This window comes from Mustela nivalis, assembly GCF_964662115.1.
Source record: "Mustela nivalis genome assembly, chromosome: 9".
Taxonomy (NCBI): Eukaryota; Metazoa; Chordata; class Mammalia; order Carnivora; family Mustelidae; genus Mustela; species Mustela nivalis.
In genome coordinates, this window is record NC_139028.1 from 24,759,512 (window position 1) to 24,782,304 (window position 22,793).

Consider the following 22,793-nt stretch of genomic DNA (forward strand, 5'->3'; position numbering starts at 1 on the left):
CTTAGTTAAAAGAAAAACAAGTGGAACAAATATCACTAGATGTTACTTGCTCCAAAAGTCAAAAAGCTAACCACAGCCATGCCAAACATCTGCAAGTATTTTTAGCCCTCGAATCCCTAATCTTTGTTCAGTTTCAAGTATGAGCAGAGAGTACCGGGTGTTACGGATTTTACTGTCAATATCGTCGACGGCTCAAAGTTTGTTCCTTGCCTGGTTTTCAGCCTGGGACCTGTTCGGCCCGTCTCATGTCGAGGCCAGGCTGCAGTCAGACAAGGCCTTAAATGTCATGTCCCTTTGCAGTTTTTAATGTGCTTTTTGTAAATTATTTCATCCAGTCCTTATCAAAACACTGGGAGATGTGGATCTTTCTTCCCGTTTTGCTAATAAAGAGACTGAAAACCCGAGAAGTTAAGTGACAACAGGTACATAGTATGAACTCAGGTCCTTGGGTTATAAGACCGCAGGTTCTTCCTATTACCTCTCTGCCCACAGAGCTCTGAACTGGGTTGCTGGGCTGGGGGGGTGGAGGTGGGGGGTGGGGGTGGAGGTGGGATCTAAGAGAAAAAAAGAAGACACAAGAACGAGGAGAGAACAGGTTAGTGTGCTTAACTCTCTGGGCAAGTCACATGATTTCCTTAGGCCTTTACTTTCTTTCTCTCTTTTTTACAGATTTTATTTATTTATTTGACAGAGAGAGAGCGAGCGACATCACAAGTAGGCAGAGCATCAGGCAGAGAGAGAGAGGGAAGCAGGCTCCCTGCTGAGCAGAGAGCCCGATGCGGGACTCCATCCCAGGACCCCGAGTTCATGACCTGAGCTGAAGGCAGAGGCTTTTTATCTCAATGAGCCACCCAGGTGCTCCAGGCCTTTTATGTTCTCACTGGAGAAGTCACAGAATGGAAGTTGATTCTTTCCAGGACTTTTCTTGACTCTAAGCCTCTCTGGTGTTCAGGAAAAAAAAAAGATGAGCGCAATGAGTCAGCAACACCAAAGAACAACAATGCTACCCCAGGTCTGCGGCCATAGTTGCACTTGTAGAGTAAGCTTCCTTCTGGATTTTTCCCATGGACGAATTGCCTTCATTTTGAACACTGCTCAGGTAGCTGCTGATTTCCTGGTACCAATGTCACTGTTTTACACATAATGGTGAACAGACTGAAGAGATCAAATTAAATCCATTTCCACTTTAGGGTAGGAAATTTGTTTGGAACAATCAAGAGGGTTTGGAGCAGTAAGCATGGGTTTTCAATTGCCATCAAATGGCAAATTGCTTACTGTCAATTGGCATTAAGTGGACTGATTTGTACCCAATTAATATGCGGTGGTTGGAAAGGAAGAAAACAATTTCATTTAGCTAGATCGTTCCTCCCTGGGTTCATCTCGCATGGACTCCAAGCGGTTTGCAGACATTCTCTTTTATTCCATAAATCCCCTACCCCTGTGAGCCACATCCTCCCTTGTTGGGAAGCGTGTGGCCTTGGAAAACTCACTTGGAGTATTTCCATGCTCCGCAGGCCCATTTAGGGAATGGCTACTACAGGCCTCCGCCCATCCCCGCTCGAGGCAACACAACGTCAGTGATGTAAAAGAGTTCATGCGGCTTGCAGAAGCATTTCATTTCCAACCAGAGCTCGCTTTGGGCCCTGGAGAAAGCAGGTCTACTGGCCATGAGGCTGAATTATGGGGCCAAGCCACTCCTAGCATTTGCTTGAAAGACTCCCGCTGGAGAATCCAAGGGATCAAATTAGTGCTAGCGGTGACAAGTCAGATGCACGAAGACCCAGATTCTCGGCAAGATTTGAACGCCCCCCACCCCGGCTTTGACAAACAGCCCCAGAGGAAGCCCAGGGCACCCAGTCACTGCCCGCTAAAATGCGGGCACACAGAAGCTTAGCCACATCCATGTTCCAGAGACTCCCCAAATGGGAGAAAAACCCTGTGAGCCCACCCTGGCCGACTGGAGCAGGATGAATGATAGCCGTCTCATTTTCACATCCATAGATTTTATGCTCCCTTTGGTCAGTAATTTACATTTATATAGACTCTTTCAAACTCTGGGTTCTAAAATGGCTTTGCTGGTTTATATGTTAGGGCACCGCTTTGTATCAGCAGTTGGCTCTGTGTGTATAAACAGAACCTGACCATCTGTATTTAAACAAAAGCATGTGGCTCAGTTTTAACTTGGTCATTTTAAGCCATACCATACTTGGATGAATTCCTCCGAGTGGGTTTTTTTTTTTTTTTTGTAAGGGCACATAAATGTGGTGTATGGTGCTTCTGGAGGAACCCTTTAGAAGGACTCCGTTTTGATGCCAGGTGGTTCTGCAGCTCTCCTTCCTCCATGATTTATGTCTGAACATGAAAAGATGCAATATGACTGAGAAAAATATGAGCTATGACTTTTTCTTTCAGCCTGAACCCAAACGGCGTGCTCTGCTCTTTTCCATGAGTTTGTCCAAAGCAACACCTGAAGAGAGAAACAGTGTCCATGAAAATCACTTAAGCCAATTGCCAGTCTCCAGCCAGAAGGGTGCTTATGCCTGCTGTTATTATGGAGAGTGGCAGCTTCCGAAGATTTCTGGAAGATTTCTGCATCTAGAATCAGAAGGCTTAGGAGCCAGATCAGTACAAGCTAGGAGCAGAGAGACCTTAGTTTCCAAATTTAAGTACAGATATACTGATTCTGTTTGCTCAAGACGGTTGTTGAGGAGGGACGGACATCTGCCTGGGGCATCAGTCACCAGTGACCACCGAGAGTTGATTCAGCTGTTTGGTTGACTAGACAGAGGTCTCTACCACTTCCTGGTTTAGTTGGAGAGAATGGCTTTTCCAGGTAGAGGAGGACTGTTCTTGGGTCACCGTTATGTGGACAGAACTGTTGCAAGGACTAAACATGATAATGTATACAAAAGAGATTTCTTACTACAGAGAGCCATATGAATTCATACAAATCCTTGTGCAGGAATGTGCTGGGCTCTGTTTTTCCTGGAGTGTAATACCCAAGACTGCCAGTGGGTCTAGCTACTGAACCCAAGATGTTGTAGACTCAGTGACTTAGACTGACCTGAGCCAAAATCAAGAGTCAGGCACTTAACCTACTGAGCCACCCGGGAGCCCCTATTCCTTATTTAAAAAAAAAAAAAAAAAAAAAAAAAAACTGTATCCTTGCACCAAGTCGCATAGCATCCAGCCCTAGTAGTATTAAACCTATTAGATTTAATAAAATGTAGTCGAGTAAAATTTCAAACTGAACAAAAGAGCAAAATTTCACCTGGGGATGATTGCTACCTCCTGCCAACTTTTCAGCCTCGGTTAAAGAGGCCACAATGAAAAGCGGATGAAGCATGTTATGGTGTGAAGCAGTCCAAGGTCAATGGAGAAGCACTTATCAGCAAAGAATATATGTTCACAGCATCACTTGATACAGATTTAGAAGTAATGGAAACTATCTCAGATTGCCATGGGGTACCCCACCACCCTGAAATTTAGGGAGCTGGAGATTGATTTATACTTTTCTGTTCATTGTTAGTACCTACCCTCCCCCCTCCCTTTCCTCCCTCCTCCTTAGCCAGACATGTGCTCACAATGTGATTCTTTAGTTGGCTTTGGGTTCTCAACCTTTCATATCTCAGGGTTTTTTGCAGGGTCCCTGACAAACCTAGAGGGCATTGTCTTCATGCAGGTGACCAGACCAAATGGTGCCTGCAGACCCAAGAAGGAAGAGCTAGGGAGGTGTTAGGTGGTTTTAGTCATTCTAGCCTGTACAGGACTGCTGAGTTGGGGCACTCCAGGGAGCCCGCACCTTCTGTGATTTTAGTGGGTAGACGGAGGAGCAGTTTCCAGAGGTTCTAAATCATGGGCTCATCCTCTGGGAGTGACAAGCGGCCTTTGGAGCACTCTTCCCCTTGGAAGGCGGTGACCTTTCTCCAGGTTGTTCTTCGGCTACAGCAGAATGTGTCTGCTCTTCTCTCCCTCACAGTGAAATGCCTAGAAATAGTGACTGATAGGAGGTGTTCCAATTCCACATGCCCCACTTTCTCTTGAACACACCACATGCAGGATTTCACCCCCATTACTTGACAGAAAATTGTTCTTGTCAAGGTCACCATGACCTGCCAGTTGCTAAATGCATGGTCAGTGTGCATCCCCACACCACTTGATCTGTTAGCAATGTGTGACCGAGGTGACCGTCTGTCCTCTTTGAGATGTTTTCTTCTCTTGGCTCTGAGGACACCCGACTCCCCTGGCTTCCCTCCTCTCTGGTCCCAAGGCAGTTCCTTCTAGTGGTTTTGTTGGCCCAGCCTTATCTCCAGCCCACCCCAGGGCTCCCCTTTCTGCTCCCTCCCTTCCTCCTCTTCTCTCTTTTATGCCCTAGTCTGTTGGCATTAAATATGGTTATAGATCGAATTGATTCCCCCCAAAATTCCTATGTTGAGCTGCGAACCCCCAATGAGAACGTACTTGGAGATGAGACTTTTGGAAAGTGATTAGGTTACAAGGAGGTCATGAGGGTGAGATTCTCTTGATGGAATTAGTACCTTAGTACCAGACACCAGAGAGCTGGTTTCTTCTCTCTCCCTCTGCCATGTGGGGACAGAGAAATAAGATGATTGTCTCCAAGCTGAGAAGAGAGCCCTCACCAGGGAACTAAGTTGGCCGGCACCTTGATCTTGGACTTCCCAGCCTCCAGAACTGTGTGGAATAAATTCCTGTTGTTTAAGCCACCAGTCTGTGGTATTTTATCGTGGCAGCCCAAACAGACTAATAGAAATACTGATTGCTGGCAACCCATGCATTTCTGTATCCAACCTGCATATCTTTCCAGAATGCCAATCTCAGATGCCTAATTGCCCAGTCAGCATCCCCACTTGGATGGTTAATCAGTATCCCAAATTAACATACCTCAAAAGGAGCTCCTTCACTCCAAAACCTACTACTACAATCTATTCTATCTCAGTAAGTGGCAACTCTATTCTTCTGGTCGATCAGGTGAAGAACCCTGGAGTTCTTTCTGTCAGAATTCATATCCAATCCTTCCCTCTAGCTCTGCCTTCAGATATATATCCCAGACTCAAAGACGTCTTCCTACCCTCACCACTTGCTGCCATAGTTCAAGCCACCAGCATCCTGGATTATGGTAGTGCCTCCTAATGGGTTTAGCGCCTGCAGATTTGCCCACCACTCCTGCCTTCTCCCGCCTGTTTTCAGCACAGCAGCTAGCCCACATGGCACTTCAGCTGCCCATCCTCCAAAAGCATCCATCTTAGTGTAACATCCAAACCTTACTGCCGTCTAAGTTCCTTCATCTGACCCACTGCTGTTGCTCTGAGTTCATCTCTTGCCACTTGTCCCACACAACCTTATCCCTCTTCCGTCCTATCCTGCTACATGGTGTTCCTTGTTATTCTCTTCCTCAAACCCCAGGATTCTCCTGCTTCAGAACCTTTGCACATGCTGTTCCTTTTGCCTGGGATACTGACCCTTCATATATTTGCATGGCATACTTACCATGTTCATCAAGCCAACCAGTCATTTCCTCTAAGTGGTCTTCCCTGACCACCTATCCTACCTAACATCCTAACCCCCACCATGCTCCTTTATTTCCTCTACATCACCGAATCATGTTTGTTTTCTGTTTACTTTCTTATCCTGTTCCTCCTAGAGAATGTAAACTCCCTGAGTTTAAGAAGCCTTGTTTCACTGCTGCACCTCTAACACCTTAACAGCTTCTGGCCCCTAGTTGGTGCGTAGTAATATCTGTGGAGAGAATGAATGAATCCATGTCTCAACAACCAAGAGCCAACATGTTTGTCAACAATTTCTTGGAAGATTTTAGGTTATTGGTGCTTCTTTATTAAAGAAGCATCATTTGAGCTTCAAAATGAGATTGTGCATGTCACTGTTTCTTTCCAATGTAAAATATAATTTGTTGTTGTTGTTGTTGAAAATGGGAGATTTAAATTTGGTGAAGATTTTTGTCTCTAGCATTCTGCGAATGGATTAAATGGGCCAAGGTGTCCTTTGATTATGTTTAGTTAAATTCAACAGGCACTGATTGCTCCCCACCACATTCCAGACTCTGTGGAAGACAGAAATGCAGTTTGCTTAGATAGGAACCTGCCCTCAAGATGCTCACAGCCATCTAGAGATACAGAACATAGACTACCATTCACTTTTTCAAAATTTAAAAATTTTGATAAACAGTACCAGGTTTTGGGGGGCACCTGGGTGGCCCATTTGGTGAAGCATCAGACTTCCACTCAGGTCATGGTCTCATGGATCGAACCCCCAGTCGTCTCCCTGCTCAGCAAGGAGTCTGATTTTCCCTCTGCCCTTTCCCCTGCTCATGCTCTCTCTCTCTCAAATAAATAAATAAATGAGTCAAATAGTATCAGGTTTCTATTCCCATCAGGAGGCTGATGTCCAATGAGAACATTAATGTCCGCAGGCAGATTACATGTCAAACTTCCTCTAAAGGGAAGTGCCGGGGCCAAATAGATTCATGTGGTCCAAAGAGCACAGCATTGATAAATGCCATAAGGGAGCTGAAAACGAAGGGCTGTGGGTGATCTGAAAAGGAAATAGTCACATCTCTTGGGGGATATTATGGATGGCTTCATGCGAGAGACCATGGCTGAGCTTGGCAGGTAGGGAAGTGAGTCAGTGAGAGCCAGGGGGAAAGGGCACCTGAGCACAGGTGTGCAATGGGAGATTCTGGGACTTTTTCTAGAAGTGGTGATGGCCAAATGTGGCTAAAGCATGGAGCAGGAACGGGGGAGAAGTCGGCATTTGCAATGGAGGACAACCGAAATCATGGTTAGTAAAAATATCTTTTCCAAAAGTGACAGGATTGGGAAACAGAAGCTTTGTTTTTGTGACAATAACTAAAATGATACTTTGAATCTGATCATTCTCACTTGCTATGTCACGTTTGTGCAATAAAGTTCTGGACTCCTCAAAGAAGACTGATGTATTTACAACTTTCTTGTGTATTTCCATGTCTCTTTCAATCTTTGAAAATTGATAATCCGTGCAGCATCTATAAAGACTGTCTACTCACCACCTACCAGAACAACCCATCACTCTCCCTTGATGGATAACAGAGTTTACTGTAAGTGCCTTTTCATGACCATGATAGAATTTCCCCCATTATTTCACTTTTCCCATCAAGCCCACATCTGCTGACCTCCAGGGTTTGATAAAAGGTCTCGCTGATTAGCTCATCCAGTTCAAGCTCTGTCTGCCCAGGATTCCAGTAAGGATGGCTACAGACTGAATAACGGTCTGCCTTTCCAAACACCACGGACTCAGATGTTTAGAGCAGACCGCATTTTAGTTGTTGGACACAGAATATACACCAAGAATAATTATAAACTATTACGGCCCCAAATGCAGACCATTATGACAAGGATGCAGGGATCTGGTCTCCTGAATCTGCCTCTGCTGACATTCACCCGTATCTGGTCCATTTCATACGGTTTCACCATGACGTGGGTCACCAAGCAAACCTCAGGGAAAGAGTCACAAAGTACTGCCAAGCTGGGCAACACATGTGGTTAATTTGGTTGAATTGTCCCCTTTTATAAACAAGAAAGTTGAGGTCCAAAGAGGTTACAGGTTTAACAGAGGTCAGTTAACCCATGGCTTGAATTGTACCTGGGACTGCAAGTCCTCCCACCGGAAAGGCGATCATCTCTCAGTGCCCATGCACGGGAGGGTCTCCTCTTGGGCTGGTCTTTGGACCTCATGCTTTTAAAGGGCCCGTGCAACTCCTACCCTCTACTCTTCGGCTAGACCTTCATCTTCACTGCCTTTGTAGGCTCTGCATTAGGGAGGTGCTACAGCACCAGCTCCAGGTCAACACTGAGTACAGGGAGCTTCTCTGTCTGTATTCTGGGTTTTTGCACTCTGCGTGGTGCCTCATAGGAGCTCAGTGCATCTTGGTTGCCTTCCTCTCTACTGTAGAATACACTCATTCGTTTGAACAGACGTGGTTGGGGAAGAGGGCGGGTATGTGACGGAGGGATGTTGGAAGTGGCTTTGTCATCCACCAGGTCTGAGGGGGTTGGCGGAGAAAGAAACGTAGGGAGGGGATGGGAGAGTGAAGGAAAAGAAAGACAAAGGATGGGGAAAAGTCAGAAAAAGATCACATTTAAAGGCACGAAACTGGCTCCTGTATAAACGCAGACGTGCGTCCGGGTGCGTCACATGTATTCAGCCTGCCCGAGAGATTATGCAAATTAATTTAAAAGGGGGAGGAAAGAAGAGGGGACGGGAGACGAGTCCATGTTGAAATGCTCCCAAAGATCCCTTAGAATGGCTTTCTTCCCCACATCGGTGTGTGGAGGAAGCTCTGGATCCCGTTTATGCTGCTGCTCTAGGAGAAAAGAGGCATTAGCTCTGAGCAGTCACAGGGAGCCGGTTCTCACTGCAGAACAGATGGGGTCTGTTATCACCCACATAGTGCAGGGGAGGGGGTCACCTCCCATCTCCCATGATATTAGCTCAGCAAGCATTCAGGGGGCTCCATTGGCTGCTGTTCACTCATTTTCCCGTGGATACCCCTCTAAGGTTCTAATTCCACTATCAACCACCCTGAGTCGTGGGTCAGCCTGGATGCTCCTCCTGCCTCCCGTGGGCTCAGGCTGCTCCAGGAGGCAGGGGCCCATGGGCAGTGAGCTTTCTCTTCTTTAGCTGGTGCTTCGGAGGGAGTCCGAGTGCAGGTGATCTTGGATACAAGCTGGTGGCGCTGTAGTGGCTGCCCCAGCTGGGGCTTTTCCCCTGCTTGCATTCCAATAAGCTCCATGGAGCCTGGACAAGTTGGGACTGGGGCCCAGACACCAGGGATGCTTGGAGGCGGGTGGTGAACCCTTCCGAGTCCCTGACGTCATACTAGGCTAGAGCGGCCTGCTGCTTGTAGGAAATATTGAACATTCTGAGTCTTAAAGAGGGAACCTGGGTCGGTTCCAAGATTACACTTAATACATCTGCTGGGAGCTACAGAGAAGGGAGATGGGGAGAATCTGTGAAAATAACCCTTGCAGAGCCAGGCGTGCACACAGCATCAGGATGGCACAGGTAAGGAGCCAGAATAAAAAGCCTCCCTTACCTCAGGTAGCAGGGACAGTTTCCAGAGCTCATATGCATGGTCTCTTTGTGCATCCTTGTGGTCCTGGGAGGTAGGCAGGGACTCTGATTTTAGGTAAGCTATTCAATTATGCATCTGTATGTTTAACTTAACCTAGCCGGTTGTCCAGTAAATGGCAAATAAAGAAATGAGGGGATGAGTGGACAGATTTGCATTTTGCAGGTGAGAAACTCCTTCAGAATAGTTGAGTTCATGGCAAAGCAGTCAACATGGGGCACTTACTACCTGCGAGGCACCCGCGCTAGACCCTGGGAAGACATGGTCCCCTGCTTGAGGAGCTCATCATCCAGAGAGCTAGGTGGCCGGAAGTGATTACAGTCTGATACGCATTCCAGCCGAGGCCATCACAGAAGGCTCTGAAAGACAGGAATGAGAGAGATTGACTCCAAGCCAAAGGATCCCACGTGCCTTGCCTGATGTAGGAAGAAGGGCGATGAAACTACTACCCAGGTGTACCGACTCATCCTTCCTTTGTTTTCACTCTCCCCCAACCAGCGAAGTTTCTCTCACATTCTTGCCATCCGCGCACCTACTCTTGACGCCTTCTATCATCTTCCGGACTTCGTCTTTCAGCGCCAGGCTGTATTAAACGATTCTGAGTAAACGATTCCCGGGAAAGACAGTTCTGTGAGTAAGGAGTAAGAGAGTGAGCTTACGTGCAAGTGACCGGAACACAGAGGTGGTGGGGGCTTGAGGACTCGGAGCCGTCTAGGGGTTTGCGTGGGACGAGAAGGCGATGAGGGAGACGGAAATGAGACGAGATCGAGGCTTCTTGAAGGGAAGCACTGCCTTTGCAATTTTTCTTTCCTCCCACTAGCACATCCTTACATCAACATAAATGTACCGTATATGTATGGTGTATGCATATAGATGTGTGTGTAAGTCTGTGTGTGCACACACTTACAACAACCAGCACCGTCTTTAAACCTGTCACCAAAGGGCACGCAGAGTTTCTGCCAGCCCTTCTTAAATTAAACAATTCTTTAGTGATGGAGGTCCCATATTTGTGAACATGGGGCTTCATGCCGTCTGACAGCTGTGGGTTTCAAATTTATTAAACTTTGGCCTTATACAGTCTGGATTTCTTGAAGGCCTTATCTAATTGCCTTGGGCCACAGGGCCTACCACCTCAGCCACGTGCAAAGATATAAACTTTACCATGTAATGGAGGGAAAGTAATAAACTAATGTCTAATAAACAGCAAAGAATGTTGGGTGATCTGTGTCCTCGTGGAAGAATGGCTTGTAAAAATAACGATCACATGATACGTGCTTACGTTATTTACAAGGTATATGCATGCTCTCCTTTCTCCAAACGCTGTTGGGCATTTGGATATAATCACCAGAAATCCAGGCATTTGCAGATTCCCATGTGTGTGTTGACATGTACCCCAAACATCCGGGTTGTTGACTGAGAACTGTGATTTTCTGCAGATCCCTGAGTGCCAGGCGCCCACAACCTGTGTTTAAGTCACCTCTTCTGGGAAGAGGCTGTGATTCTGCTATGTGATTCAGCTCCCCATTCATATCTCCAGAACACCATACACATGGGTTCACTTGTCTATCCCTCCCCATAGGGATGGGAGCCTTTTGAGGAATGTGATGGATCTTTTTCATCTTTTTTACTCCCAGACATTTGTTGAATGAATGAATGAATGAATGAATGAAGTGCCTACCATGCACTTTTCCACCTGTACATCCAATACAGGGCTTTGCATAGAGGAGTCAAATATTGAATGAGCGTCTCTGTTCCTGGGTAGGGAGATTCACTTCGGCTGGGTTGCATTACACAGATTTTTGTTTAAGCCTCTCAAAGCCTGCAAAGTCATTTTTACACTGCTTCCTCTAGCCCAAGGGAGACAATAGATAAAAATAATGAAGAACTTGCAGCGCCGGGAGGAGGATGAATTCCCCACGTTCACCGGGGGAATGAGGCGCAGAACCCCACGGCTTGGATCTCACTTCCCTCTGTTCTTTCCCTCCCGCAAATGTGCCTCCCTCCGCCTTTCTCTTCACATTAGAAGTTGGTCGAGTATTTATATATATTATGGGGCCTCTCTATGTAAATCCACATTCCATAAATCCCAAAGCTTTTCTTCTGTTTCAGAGCAAAAGGCCAAACAAGATATATATATATATATATTTTTTTTTTTTTTTTTTTTTTTTTTTTACCAGCAAATGGCTTTTTTATCGATTTCACCTCTTCTAACAGCAGGTTTCTCTTCGTGCAGGCTTGAGGACTCTGTGGTATCTCTCTCCCTGTCTCTCTGTCTCTCGGTCTCTCGCCCCACTGCCTGGACCCTCTCTGGCAAGGCCCTTGCTTAAGTTCAGAGACTCTAACTGTTTACTCCCCTCCGTCTCTCCCTTTCTGCAGATTTCTCTGACCTCGGCTGTGTTCATAAGCCCCCAGCTTCTCCAGAGTCTTGGACTTCCTGCCTGCCATGGCTGGAATTTTATGGCCCTAATCAGATTTTGCCGTTTTTTTCCACACCGTGCCCCTTCCCCATCCATTCTGCCCTTTTGACTCTTCCCCGCCGACCCTCACCTTCATGGTGCATGGGCCTATTAAATGGTGTCCGGTCCAATTTCTGGCACCCAATAAATCTAAATTTTCAAGCTTGGGAAGCCAGGCTCACCCAGTGGCACCCAGATAAATGAGTCCTCCATGAGAAACCTACACTGGTCATTACTCAAGACTCTCCAGAAACCCCAACACCAGGTTTCCTGCCTGGGAAAGTCAAAGTGCCCCTTTCTCCCCTCACCCCCTGAGAAAGAAACCGCCCCCACGACTCATGGAAACTTGTCTTCATTGGGGCGCCAGGAGGCTCGGAGCGGTTCCCAGCCTCCCACTTCCAGCACCCCCCAGCACCCAGCCGCTCCCACATCACTTTGCCACAGCAGCAGCTTTGAAATGAGACTTAATATCCTGTGCACGCGCCTGCACTGTTGAGCTCGCCCGGGCTCCGAGTGCGGAGAGGAACAAAGAGCTTCCATGCAGACATGTCATTGTTTGCAAAGAGCACCACCAACCAGGGCTTCCCTGCCCAGCCTGCCGCATGCCACTTCCCTAGCCTTTTTTTTTGGGGGGGGGGGGCGGGTATTGTTTCAACACCTGAAATTTACACTCCACCTGATGGACAAGGGCCTCCACATGGTCTCACGGGGGAGAGGAAGAGGGCTATGGGGACCGGAGACATTTGTAGCCAGCCTTGCAACCTGGAGAACTGGAGGAAGGGGTCACCTAGAGCCAGGGCTGGTGACGGGGCAATAGGGTTTATGATCTGTGCCTCACTCACAGAGACCTGCCGACGGTGGTCTGCTCTTGGGAACTTGGGCACTATTTGTATTTATTTATTTGTTATTTTGACTTGTGAAATTACCCCTTTCACTCTGCCAGCCTTCTGCTTCTGTACAATAAAAATTAATTACAATGAATTAGAACCTTTATAAACCACCCTCAGCAGTACAATGGCTTGGAGACAGCCCCTCTTCTGGCCTCTCACTGGTCTACGGTTTAAGATCCCATTAGAAGAGCAATTCTAGAAGGCAAGTGTCTCTAAAATAAAGTACCTGCATTTGGCATGTATGGAATAAATCTGGGAACTAATCGGATTCTGTGATGGTTGGTTTTATGTGTCAGCTTGCCTGGGCTATGGTACCCAGTGACTTAATCAAGTGCTAATCCAGGCATTAACCTGGTGATGTTTTGTAAATGTGGCTAAGGGGTACAGTTGATTGACTAACCATTCTGCCCTGAATAAGGTGGGTGGGCCTCATCCAATCAGTTGAAGGTCTTAAGAGCAGAAACCGAGGTCTCTCAGAGAAGAAAAAAATTCTGCCTTGAGACTGCAGCATCCACTTTTGCCTGGGGTTTCAGCCTGCTGGCCTGCCCGTTGCATGATTTGCTGGCTCCGACAATTCCTTGAAATGGATCTCTTCATATAAAAATAAATCTCTCTGCCTCGATATCTCTATCTAGGTGTTGTTGACTTTACCTCTCTGGAGAACCCTGCCTGATCCGTTTAGAAGACTTATGCTGAATTTGAATTGTTCATTGTGTAAGGAACTCCCGGGAGGATGACCACTCTTTATTTCTCCAGCACAAAGCCCTGCCTTGTGCACATGGGAGGAGCTTAATGAATGTCCAAGGAAGTGGCTGAAAACCCAAAGAAGCCCCATGCTTGTCTCGATTTCTGCCACTGCATTTTCAGTTCCTGAAAGCATTTGCTCCTTCTCTTCTCAGGACGTTGTAAGGTACTGATGCTCTCCCCACTCTCTGCCTTTTAAATCTATTGAACAAACCACATCTCTCCAAAACCCTCCCTGCAGAGTCCAGGCACTTAACTTACCCTGCCTTCTGCAACAGAGATGTACATGGTTTATGTTAGTGGTGCTTTGCTGCGCCTGCCATGCTACGATGATGTCTCCCTTTCTCATTAGCTGGTGGGCCCTCTGGGGCAATCCCCAGATTTCCTGATGTTGTGGAACATTTATTTTATGATTTTGGAATCATCCAGATCTAGCCTGAGACCTGGTTTTCATATAAGCTTTGAAAACCTGATGAAATCATATAACTTTTACAAACCTTCCTTATTAGTCAGTTGGTCATAGGAACATGTGAGGGGTAAATTAAGCAAATAGTTATCAATTATTTTTTTTAACATTACAGTAAAACACTCATATTTCCCCGAGTGAAATTCTCTGTGGAACGGCAAAACACAAGGCAGATGAGATGGATGGCCCCAATGAAACCCTCCTTCTTGTGTGCTACTGGAACTCCTGTCTTCCCTCCTGTTCAAGGACTTGCCTTTAGCAATTCTCCCTCTGTCTCCTACATCTACCTGTAACACTGTTCTACTGGATCATTCCTGTCAGCCAGAAGACATGGAGGAAGGGCCTCCATCTTTCAACCAAACAGCCAACACAAAACATCTTCTTTACTCTATACCCCCCAGCAGTTACTACCCCGTCCTGTCTTTTTCTCTACGGTAAAACTCACTCACAGACTAGTCTACACATTTTTGTCTCCATAACCGCTCCTCCTGTTCTTTCTTGAACCCACTCCAGTTGGGTCTTTGTTCCCATTATTCCACCATGGCTGTAGTCAAGGTTCCAAAAGGTCTTCACATTTCCAGAAGTTACACTTGATTCTCCATCACCATCTTGCTTGGTCTACTGGCAACATTGGGCACAGTTGGCCACACCTTCACCTTGAAGTATTTGCTTCACTCTCCCTGGGATACCACTCTGTCTGGGTTGTCCCCACCTCACTGGCAGTTCCTCCTCGATCTTTTTTGTGTGGTTCCTTCTCATCTTCCTAACCTCTAAAGTTCTGAGTGCCCCAGGACTCGGTTCTGAATTTCCGAACACTTGGGGGAGGGAAAGAGGGTTTCATCTAATCCCGTAGTTTAAAATACCATGTATATTCTGAGAGTTCCTCAATTTATATCTCCATCTAGGCCCTCTCTCCTGAAAGCCAGACTCATAGCCAACTGCCTATTTAATATCTCTGCTTGGCTGTCTTTACAGACCTCTAAAATTCATCATGTCCAAAGCAAACTCCTGATTTTCCCCTTGAAATTAGCTATTCTGAAGTTTTTCCTATTTCAATAAATAACAATTGGATTCCACAGGTGATTCCTCTTGTTTTAAAATCTTGACGTCATCTTTGGCATGTCATCTGTGAACATGCTCTACAACCAGCCAATCCAATGGCAAATGCTGGAGTCTCTACTTTCAAAATTCTGAATCTAAGAACTTCTCCTGTGGACTGACACAGTGAGAGTCTCGTCCAGTTCACTATCTTCTGTCATTTTAACAGGCTCCGGATTGTCTCCTTATTTCCCGCTACATTCAGCGATAGGTTGTTTCCAACATACTACCCAGAGTGAGGCTACTCAAACATTAGTTTAATTATGGCTCTCTTCTGATCAACATCTTCTGGTAGTTTCCCTTCTCACTCATAGTGAAAGGCAAAGTACCATTAAGGGCTCAACACCTTACACTGTGTCTCCAGCAGATTAAGGTGGGAAGTTAGTTTCCATCATGTTCCTTATCCTCCCACTAGCTTTGATTGTCCAACTTCAGCATGATCTCCTTGCTACTTCTCAAACATGGTGAAATATACATGCAACTCGGGACCTTTGTGGATGCTGTTCCCTCCACCTGGAATCTTTTTCTCCTGAATAAGCGCAGGAGATAGCCACAGGGATCCCTCTTTTCAGAGAAGGGAACTTCTCAGATATGTGAACCTGATCACCCTATATAAAAAAGGAGTAACCGGGGCACCTGGGTGGCTCAGTGGGTTAACGCCTCTGCCTTCGGCTCAGGTCGTGCTCCCAGGGTCCTGGGATCGAGCCCCGCATCGGGCTGTCTGCTCCACGGAGGACCTGCTTCCTCCTCTCTCTCTTTCTGCCTGCCTCTCTGCCTACTTTTAATCTCTGTCTGTCAAATAAATAAATAAAATCTTAAAAAAAAAAAAAAAAAGGAGTAACCTCCCTCATCTCTCTGTAGCCTCACTCTGCTTTATTTTTTATAGCACTTATCAATACCTGACATATTATTGATCCCTTTGTTTTCTTCTTACGGTCTATTCTGATAAAAATTGTAAGTTTGAGCACAAGGAGCTTTGGCCCTTGCTCACTGTTGTATTTACTAGCACAAAATATAGTAGATAGTAGATTCTCAATAATTATCTGTTGAAAAAGTAAATGAATGAAGCGAAATCAGTAGGTGCAGAGCCCCCACTATAACCTCCACTCCTTGGCTCTGAATCCTGGAGCTCCAGAGATGGTCTCATCCCTAGAGGGCTATCCTGTCCCTTCTCAGGTCTCTGCTACTTGACAGTAAACATCACCGATTCTTTCTCCAGGTCTGTAAATAAGATGGGGATTCTGACAGCAAATCTAAGTTTCTTCACACTCCACAGTGTAGTTTGTCTGGATTCAGGGTTTGGACAATTAAATTAAGTGAGTTGTTCTTTGACTACCTTCTGGTCCCTTTGGGCTTTCGTTCCACGGTCGCCAGATTGGCTTCCCCCACTCATGTCTGAAGACCAGTTTGAAATTGCAACAGAGAGATTTGGACATAGAGCTGAAGTCATTTCAAATGGTAAAAGTAGCCCAGAAGGGTCAAGATGGTATCTTGCAGATTTGAGATCACTTGTTACTGTGCTCTCAGGGCAGGATGAATCCGTGGGGAGGGGGTTTGTTGTAAGTGTGCTTTGATTAGAAGTAGGTAGCTGGCAAACAGTCTGTTGCTCGTGGAGCAGTTTATAGCCCATGCGTGTGGCGGGAGCAAAAATATTTCCTGTAGGATCTATTTAAAACTTAACGTGAATGGCAATCAGGGGCAGAAGACAGGCAGCACATTCATGTGGAGCCGCTGAGACGAGTGTAATGAAGGGGCTATTGACAAAGGTGTGGGAAGGCTTAAGGAAAACCGACCAGAAGTGTTGAAGCAATCAAGGGGTAAGCCAAAGGTGGGAATTGTGACCATCCTGGCCTGAGGAGTCAAGGGGAGGGAGTCGTTCCTATGCCTGGAGAGAGCAGCTAGCTTTAGGTGAAGTCTGCCTGAAGTGTGGCTCTCCCAAAGGTGGTCAATGGGGAGAGAGGACGGGAGCAAACACTTCCTCCAACTCACCGCTGCCTTCCCATCTGTAGCTGGCGTTCCTTTGACAGTTCCCAAGTAGACACTAGGGACTCCAGGAGCCACTCAGGGGGCCTGGGAAGGTCAGCCTCCCAAGGCACAGAGCAGAGAGCAGAGGGTTGGAAGTGTGTGAAGGAGCCAATGGGAGAGATCCAGCAGGGTTAGCTTAGGAATGAACAACTTTTGAAGAAGTGAGGGCTTTCCCCAGTATTGTCCTGTGATGTCCGAAATACCTAATAATTTGTAGGTATTTCATTCATTGTTTTAACATGGAGGGTTTTTCTTCCTTTTCATTTTTTGGTGGTGGTGGTGGGACTATGGACGTTCCCATTTGATTTGATTTTCTGTATTCAAAGGACCTGGTACTGCTCTTTAAAAATTAATGAGAGACTGTATGATTCCATTTGTACGGTTTTAGGAACTGGCTAACTCAGTGCACAGAGATAGAAGTGAAAATAGTTGTTACCTCTGGGAAAGGACAGAAGGGAACTTTCTAGAAAATGTGTGTTTTGAATTGTGTGATGGTTACAGGGGCATATATATAAGTAAAAATTCAATGAGCTGTGAATTTAAGATTTATGTGTTTTTCTGGTATGTAAATTATACCTCTATAAAAAAAAGAAAAAGAAAAAATAGTGTGGTCATGTCCTTGGAAGCACAATGCTTGTATGGGATATTTTTATGTGTTTATACAATCCATATAAGCATTTGTATGCCAGTCCTACACTGTCTTATCTGTTCTCTCTACCCTTGTAACCGGTACTCAGTTTTTCAAGGGGCAAAGATAGGGGAGGGGTGTCAACTATCTCGGGGAAAGCTACAGACAATTACCCTCAGTTGAAAATAAACATAATAAAACTATAGAAGTCTAATTTTTGCAACTTGAGAGGGTTTTTTCTGTAGCTATTCACTTCTAATCACTCTCACCTAATAAATGAATAGAATAGCTAATGTGATTAGACTAATTCACTATTCATCAAGAATATTAAATGAATAGAATATTTTGCATTTCGCCAGTCACACATCTTGAGTATTTACCTGATATTACAATCAGACATGTGTTAGATTTTCTCTCTGCTTCTGGGCCATAGCTCATGGATAATTATAGTGTTTAATTAGCCCCACACAGCACTTGGCTCTCCGGTGTGGATGGAAATTACAGGATGTAGAAAGAACAAATCAAAGACTGTAAAGGAAAGTAGCCCTTTGCTATATTCCCCTGGAAGCACTAGCAGGGGCGATGGGCAGCACGGGGTGAAGAGTGTTATTCCACTTGAATAGAAAAGAAGTTGCTTTTCATAAAGATTTTAAAAGTACTTTTTTTTTTTTTTAAACACAGCTAGTGAGCATGAAATGGAAAATAGATGGAGAGTTTAATGTACTTAAAAAGAGAATTCTTTTTTCCCCTTGACCATTCTTGACTGGCCCTTCCATTTGATGAAATAATAAGATCTTCAGTGGGTTGGGAGCTTCTTCTGAGCAAGGTGACTGTGGTCTCAGGCTCTTGAACTGACTGTCAGAGGTGAAGGTGACTGTTTCTCGGTCCCTACATCCTGAAAGTGCAATGAGACAGTTTGCTAGCTAAATGCCTCATTTCCCAATTAAAAGCACCAATTCGAATCAATCCAATCTCACTCCACACACATACAGCAAGCATCTTCTCAGGTAAGACGTGGTGCTAAGTGCTCTAGAGGACAGAGAAGTCCCACAGTACCATTCTCTCGAAGGTGGGGAACTGTGGGAAGAGGGAGGGGTGAGAAGGCACACAGGGGCGGCCATTTGGAATAGGGTGCCTTCGGCATGCGATGTCAGGTCATCAAGAAATACTTGATGACGAAGGTGGTGTTTCTGATGGAACTTGAAGGATGGTAGGATTTTGAGAAGTCAAGGTGAGGACAGTCCAGGCAGAGAGCCATGGAACCACGATGTGGAGGTGGGAATCTAATTTGGCTTGCAGAAAATGGTGTAGGGAGACAAAACAGCCTCTGGTTTCCATCAAGGCTGACTACACTTGACCCAAACTTACTCTATAACCCTTGAGATGAAAGAAAACATATAGCTCATTTGAATATCTTTCCTCCATGAAGGTCTTCCTTTGTTCTCATTCTGATGTTTAGATGGGTTGAATTTGCTCATTTTCTAAAGAGAGTCACAAGGTTATCCTAAGCGTTCTTTAATTTTACAAAACAAAAAACAAAAAACAAAAAACACCATGTTGAGAAAAATCTATGTTCTCTGATGTGTAAGCTATTGGATAATTTTCACTCATTCAGCAAATACTCATTGAATACTTACTATGTTCCTGACATTCTAACTGAGGCTCTGGGACACAGCATTGAACTGACAAGGGCCCCTGTCATGGCACTTACATTTTAATATGGTGGTGGGAAAGAAAGTCATACAACTGTATTACCTCGTCAGTCAGGAGGCAATAGTGCCACGAAGAAAATAAAACAGGGGCAGGGAGCTAGGAAGTCCCAAGGATGGTGTTCATCAGGGAAATTCTCTCTGATGTTCTTATTTAAGCAGGAAGTGAGGAAGTGAGTAGGTATCTTGTGGGTATCTGGAAGAAGAGCAACAGCAAGAGCTAGTGCAAAGGCCCTGTGGGCAGAACACAGTTGGCGTGCAGGAGGGGCATTGTGGTGAAATGGAGGGAAGGGTGCACAACGTGTTGAGAGATGAGAGGGGACAGGGATCGGATCATGAAGTGGAGACTCTGGCATTTTCTCTGGGCACATGTTCAGCAGAGGAGTGATATGCTATATTTGATGTTTTACAGGAAACACTCTAGCTGCTGTGTAGACATGAGACTGGAGTGTGGAAGGGGAAACAAAAATGGAAATTAATATGCCATTGAGGTGTCTATTGTAAAAACTCAGGCAAGGCAGCTTGTGAGCAGTAGAAGTAAGCGGTTGCCAGATTCTGCACAGAGTTTGAAGATAAAGCCAGGAGACTTTACTGAGGAACTGGGTCTGGGGTGTGTGAGACAAAGAGGGGTTAGAGAATGGAGGAGTTGCATTTCCTGAAAGAAGGCAGACTTGGAGAGGAACAGTTTGGGGACGGGTCAGAATCAAGTTATTCTGAGAAACATTGTTTGATATTCACTTTGGACGGTGAATGGAGATACTGAGAAAGCAGTTGGGTATGTGAGTCAGGAATTCAGGGGAGAGATTTGAGCCAGAGGTAAATTAGGGAGCCATTGTGGGTAGGTGGCCCTTGGGTGGGATGAAAACTCTAGGGAATGCTGTGGATAAAGAGGCTAGAGTCCTGAGAAACTCCAGCATTTAGGGGCTGCGGGGAGGGTGGGTAAAGAGGAACCAACACAGTAATTAGAGGTTAGAGAAATAGTGGCTTTCAGAGGACAAATCAAGACTGTCTTGGGGTGTCTGGGTGGCACAGTCGGTTAAGTATCTGGCTCTTGGTTTCTGCTCTGGTTGTGATCTCAGGGTCGTGAGATCGAGCCCTGTGTTGGGTTGTGCCCTGGGCACGGAGTCTGCTTGAGACCCTCTCCTTTTCTCTCTCTCTTTCAAATAAATAAACAGATCTTAAAAAAAAAAATAGTTTCACATGGGAGGGCAGAGTCATCTCTTGAAAAGAAAAAGAAAGTCTCCTTAGGTATACCAATGCCACACAAATGGAGTAGGCTGTTGCTAAGTGTGGCAGGCAGAATTCTAAGAGCCTCCCCTCCCCCATTTCTTATGCCCCATGTATGGCTGCCCGTGAAATCCCCAGGACTGTTAATACGTTGAATCTTACTGCAGTGATTTACTATATGACAGTTGATGGACCCGACCGTATCTGAAAAGCAGAGTCATCTCCAGCTGGTGGCGGAAGAGGTAGTCAGAGAGACAGACGCCAGCTGTTCTGGCCGATGGGGTTGCATGGCAGGAACTTGGAGCCTCGGGGAGTGCAGAGCTGTCCTCAGCTGACGGCTAGCAGGAAGATGGGCGGCTCCGTCCCATCCCCTCAAGGACATGGATTCCGCTGACAACCAGTCCCCTTGGAAGAGGACCCAGATGAGACATGCAGTCCTGGTTGGCTCCTTGATGTCAGCCCAGTGGGACTCAGAGGACAAGCCACGCCCTTCCCAGACTTCTGACCTAGAGAAACTGCCAAATTATAAACTGGTGTTTTTGTAAGATGTTAACTTTGTGGTGATTTTTAATGCAGCAATAGAGAACTAATAGCCCAAGCGAGACCGAGGATTTGAAAGCTTATGATAAAGAGAGAGTGAGCAAAATAAGGGGAAGGGGGGAGTGGGGGAGGGCCTAGGAAAGGGGGAGCGATGATGAAGGAGTGCACCTGTACCGAATATTTTCAGGGCACTATTAATCACAGAGTAAATAACTCTCCTCATTGCAGAAAAGGAATTTAAGAAGAGAAACTATGATTTATTGCCGAGCCTGCGAGGGTTCCGGACTAAACGTTTGGCCAGAGCAGAAATCAGGTTGTTCTGGAAGGCTCATTTGGGGACTCTTTCTTCCCTCTACTCAGTATGTGATTCAGGACACTCTCCCCTGGGAAAGTCACTGGCCTGGGCTGGGTTCCTGAGGGCACACTTTCCACTTTGGCTCTCATCCTGAATTACCTCCACAAAGCCTTCCTTATTTGAATATGGTGCACACTGTGACTTATTATTGACTTGGAGATCCAGAAATTCGAGGCTGAAGGGCAAGGGCTGTGGTCCATGGCACAGGTTTTCAGTTTTTCTGGGCTATTTAGAGCAAGTAGAGGAGGTCACAGGAGCCAACAGACGTGGGCTTTAGTTTTGTCTGTATTTATTTATTTAGTCTCTAGCTGGGTGACCATAAGACATTGTTGACCTTCTTGGAATCTCACCCATAATTTGAGGAAAATTCCAATTGTGATTTATTTCTAATGCGGAAGGTGGAGATCAGAAAGCGAGTGAAGGGAACTGTACGAAGTATTATTACCATTTCAGCTTTGAGTGTGAGCTCAGCCGCCTATGGTTTCTTTTAATCCCGAAGGTTCTGCATTACAGTCTGTTAACATCCTAGTCACATAGGACCTACCTTTAAATATCACAATGTTAGGATATTACTCTAAGTAATTAGAGACACAGAGAACGGGGCAATGAGATTGGTTGCCACCGTAGATAATATTATCATAAAGGTAAAATTCCATCGCAATGAATATTTTTTCGGTATTATGCTTCTGTGCTATCTTGAAACGAATACTTTCTCTAACGATCTAAAACAAACCAAAACAAAAACCTGCATAAAATACTGAATTTCCTTCCTAACGACGGTATTTGATTGTGAACTGTCTGCAGGACACAGGGAAAACCTCAATGGAGTTTTTGTCTTTCTATGAAGTAAACATTAGCCTGCAGTTTCTTCTTCTCCCTCTTCAGCATCACAGTGGCTGAAACGACATTTCACTGAATTTCCAAACCACCACCTGGTCACAAGGAGGAAAGGAGTGGGGGAGGAGCCCAGACACCTTCCTCTAAGCAGGGCTCCATTTGCCCTTTCAATTCACTGGGGAGAGAATGGACACAGCGGGTCTTATCTCCAACTCCTGCGGACGGGAAAAGTGACAACATATCCTAAGAGAACCCCGTTGTGTGTGCACGTGCATAAAGGAGGAAAAAAAATGTAATCTCAGAGGTCTCTTCACAGAGAAATTATACTTTTGGAACACGGCACTGTTTAAAGGGTTGATACAATTATTTGCTTTTTCAGGTCAGACAAGAAGAAAGGCAGGAAGGAATTGGATTTCTGTGACTATGTCACAGCACAGGTTAATGGAGCGCCCAGAGCACGGGACACAGCAGTGAGCAAGGCAGAAGGGGGTCCCGCTCACGGGCAATGCCTGTTCTAGTGACAGAGGCAGGACGAGGGGTGTAACGAACATGTAATATGTCAGGGTGTAGTAGGTGCTGTGAAAAAAAAGAAATGGAGCAGGGTAAGGGTAGAGAAATGGCTGCTGGAGGGGGAGTTGCTGTTCACATAGGGTGGCCAATGAAGGTGATGCCC

At 45.8% G+C, this 22,793-nt stretch overlaps 1 protein-coding gene across 5 annotated transcripts in view; it reads left to right on the forward strand.

Annotated features, from left to right (window-relative positions):
* Positions 1-22,793, forward strand: part of LOC309840990 (uncharacterized protein) — a 140,357-nt gene that overhangs the window by 21,946 nt on the left and 95,618 nt on the right. Inside the window, exon 2 of one of the 5 annotated variants that reach the window (XR_014298882.1) lies at positions 670-6,963. The exons of 3 other annotated variants lie outside the window; for them this stretch is intronic. The gene's annotated coding sequence lies outside the window, so the exon portion shown is untranslated. Of the gene's footprint in view, positions 1-669; positions 6,964-22,793 lie in introns of those variants that run through there. One more of the 5 variants, XR_014298883.1, reaches the window with a different exon arrangement.